Source organism: Suncus etruscus, chromosome X (genome assembly GCF_024139225.1).
Source record: "Suncus etruscus isolate mSunEtr1 chromosome X, mSunEtr1.pri.cur, whole genome shotgun sequence".
Lineage (NCBI taxonomy): Eukaryota > Metazoa > Chordata > Mammalia > Eulipotyphla > Soricidae > Suncus > Suncus etruscus.
In genome coordinates this window covers 58,802,964-58,806,869 of record NC_064868.1, presented here as the reverse complement: position 1 = coordinate 58,806,869, position 3,906 = coordinate 58,802,964, and the positions used below count along the sequence as shown (strand labels likewise).

Here is a 3,906-nt window from a genome sequence, read left to right as displayed (position 1 = left end):
TGACCCTACCCTAATCCGGTGATTGTGCCCTACCCTAGAGTGTGACCTGGCATTCTGCCCCCACCCTAGGGTGGTATTTGATCCCACCATTGGGTGGTACCTGATTCTGGGGGATAAAAACAAGGGTCTGTGGAAAACGAGGTGTGGTTGGCTGGAACTGAGGCTGAGACCTTGGACTTCAGTCTTGTCCACCGAATAAAGCGAATATTTCCACAAGCCTGACTGTCTGCGAGCTGTTTACCCACCGTTTCACCTCAGAACCGTTGGCTGGACAGGGTGGCAGATGCGTGCTCCGAGCTGGAGGGGAAAGACCTCATCCTCCATCCCTCCATCTGTCAACCTCTTCAGGGGCTGACTTGCAACAAGGAAGTAACCCCAAATATCGCTTTTAAAAGAGTCCGCTGTAGCCCAAAGCCAAGCAGGGATTATCTCTCGTAGTCATGGGTGAAGGCACTCCTACCTTCTTCTTTGATTTTCAATGGTGATGAAGAACTAGTCACAGGTGTCACTTTTAAGAGTCTGCTTGCATGCAATCAAATCCGGCATGCCCAAAGAGTACCAGCAAAGAGACCCAATGAAAAGAACCCCTAGACACATCCTAGTCAAAATGACAAATATCACAGATAGAGATAGAATACTGAAAGTAGCAAGATTCAAAAGGGAAATTACATTCAAAGGAGCATCCTTAAGATTTACAGCAGACATGTCACCAGAAACTCTCAAGGCCAGAAGACAGTGGTAGGAGATTGTGACAAGATTGAATAAAATGGATGCTTCACCCAGAATAGTGCACCAAGCCTGACTTACATTCAGGTGTGAAGGGAGGATACATAGCTTCATAGATAAGGAACAGCTCAGAAACTTTACAGATGTAACTTTACAAATACAGCTTTAAAGGAAAAATTGAATGGTTTTAAGACAAGACAGTCCAATAGACACACAAAACTTATACACAAATATGACATTAAATCCCATGACAATCATCTCCCTCAATGTCAATGGACTAAATGCAACAATAAAGAGATACAGAGTGGCAAAATGGATCAAAAAATGAACCTAACCTTCTGCTGCCTACAAGAGCACGCCTTAATAATAAAAAATTAGACTCAAAAGCAAAGACTGGAGGACAATCATCCAAGCAAACAACGCCCTTAAAAAGCTGGGGGCATATTAATGTCAGATGACACAAAGTTTAGACTCCAAAAAGTTGAAAGGGACAAAGATGGAAACTTTGTACTAATCAAGAGATATGTGCAACAGAAAGAAGTCACACTACTAAACATATATGCACCCAATGAGAGACCAGCAATTATCTAATACAATTATTGACACATTTGAAAGAGGACATGAATAATAACACAATAATTGTGGGAGACCTCAACACGGCCCTGTCAACACTTGATAGGTCAACCAGTTTTGCAAGCACACATCCAGAAGGACCTAAATGAAACAAGGAAAGCCTCTTCAACAAGTGATGTTGGCACAACTGGTTATCCACTTGCAAGAAAAGCGAACTCAGACCCCCATGTACCAAGGTAAAATCCAAATGTATTAAAGATCTTGATATCAGACCTGAAATCCTAAGATATATAGAATAACACATAGGTAAAACACTCCATGACATTGAGACTAAACGCATCTTTAAGAAGGAAACAGCACTCTCCAAACAAGTGGAAGCAGAGATAAACAAATGGGACTATATTAAGCTAAGAAGCTTCTTCACCTCAAAGGAAACAGAGGCCAGGATACAAGAGCCAACCCCTGAGTGGCAGAAAGTATTCACCCAATGCCTATCATATAAGAGGATAATATCCAAAATATATAAGGCACTGATAGACCTTTACAAGAAAATAACATCTAATCCCATCAAAAAATGGGGAGAACAGACACTTTGTCAAAGAAGAAATACAAATGGCCAAAAGAACATAAAAAATACTGCACATCAATAATAATCAGGGAGATGCAAATCAAAACAACTATGAGTTAACATCTCATGCCACAAAGATTGGCACACATCACCAAGAATGAGAAAAAGCAGTGCTGGCGGGAATATGGAAAAGAACTCTTATTCACTGCTGGTGGGAATGCCATCTAGTCCAACATTTATGGAAAGTGATATTGAGATTCCTCCAAAAACTGGAAATTGAGCTCCCATACGATCCTGCTATTCCACTTTTAGGGATATACCCTCGGAACACAAAACTACAATACAAAAATACCTTTCTTACAACTATATTCATTGCTGCACTATTTACAATAGCCAGAGTCTGAAAACAACCAACATGCCCTTCACAGATGAATGCCTAATAAAATAAAATAAACTGTGGTACATATACACAATGGAGTATTATGCACCCATTAGGAGAGATGAAGTCATGAAATTTTTTATACATGGATGTACATGGAATCTATTTTTTTGTTTGTTTTATTTGGGGGAGTCACACCTGGTGGTTCTCAGGGGTTACTCCTGGCTCTACACTCAGAAATCGCTCCTAGCAGGTTTGCGGGACCATATGGAATGCTGGGATTCAAACCACCTTCCCTCTGCATGCAAGGCAAATGACTTACCTCCATGCTATCTCTCTGGCCTCGATGGAATCTATTATACTGAGTGAAATAAGTCAGAGTTAGAGAGATAGATGCAGAGTAGTCTCACTCATCTATGGATTTTAAGGAAAAAAAAGACATTTTTGCAATAATCCTCAGCGACAAGAGAGGAGGGCTGGAAGGTCCAACTCACAATCAGAAGTTCACCACAGAGTGATAAGTGCAGTTAGAGAAAGACCTACAATTAGAACTATCATAACAATATAAATGAATGAGGGAATTAGAAAGCCTGTCTAGAGTACAGGTAGCATTGGTGTGGGGAGGAGGGAGATTTGGGACATTGGTGCTGGGAATGTTGCATTGGTGAAGGGGGGGTGTTCTTTACATGACTGAAACCCAACTACAGTCATATTCGTAATTAAGGTGTTTAAATAAAGATATTAAAAAGAAGACTTCCATCAACTTCTGTGGATAAAGACATTAGAACATTTTAGCAAACATAATTTGAGAATAGTTGCTAAATAAAATACTGTACACAAACATCATAGTAAATGGGAAACATTCATTAGGATAGCTGAGAACTTTAAAATCTTACAAAATTATGTATTTCCCCAGAATTGTGCAAACTAATATTAAACTGCTAAAGTTAGATACAAAATTTTTGTCCCCCCCATTCACTATACAGACCAGGCAAAGGGCCTAGGTTGAGATGTATATGGAGTGCATTTACTGTGCCTCCTCTTTCCATACAGTCAATGTAAAGAACACAGCCTTAAGCTGTTTGAGAGGCCTTATCTTTTCTTTATATATATATATATATATTATATATAATATATATATATATATATATATATATATATATATATTGTAGCATATGAAAAAGTTTCCATAAGATGATTCTTGGAATTGTATTTAAAAGTGTTTCCTTAGGTTTGTTCTGTGACTTTTGCCCCACCTAACCCTTCCAGGTGGGGCGCTGTGGAGTTGGCAATAAATAGCTTGAGGGACAGGAGTGAGGGGTCCTTCTGTGAAAAGCTGCTGGCTGCAGGAGGATTCTCTGGCTCTCCTTGCCCGATCTTTTAAACCCTATCGTTCTTGTCTGTGTGGATTATTACTTGCTGCGGATAAATATTACCAAGGTCTTCCCCCGAAAGGGGACAAGGGGATGGGAAGTAATTTCTCATTCTGGGGACTGTTCTTGGATTCACAAATACCCAGCCAAGATAACGGCGAAGATATCTTGCAATATATATATATATATATATATATATATATATATTATATAATATATATATATATATATAAAACCCTTCACCAGCGCAACATTCCCATCACCAATATCCCACGTGTCATTCCTCC

The 3,906-nt window shown here is 39.5% G+C and overlaps 1 non-coding gene across 1 annotated transcript; it reads right to left on the bottom strand.

Moving 5' to 3' along the window:
• Positions 1-3,206: 3,206 nt before the first annotated feature.
• LOC125999864 (small nucleolar RNA SNORA51) lies at positions 3,207-3,338 on the bottom strand. Its single transcript, XR_007492326.1, has one exon. It is a non-coding gene; the product is annotated as a small nucleolar RNA SNORA51 (small nucleolar RNA).
• Positions 3,339-3,906: the final 568 nt, after the last annotated feature.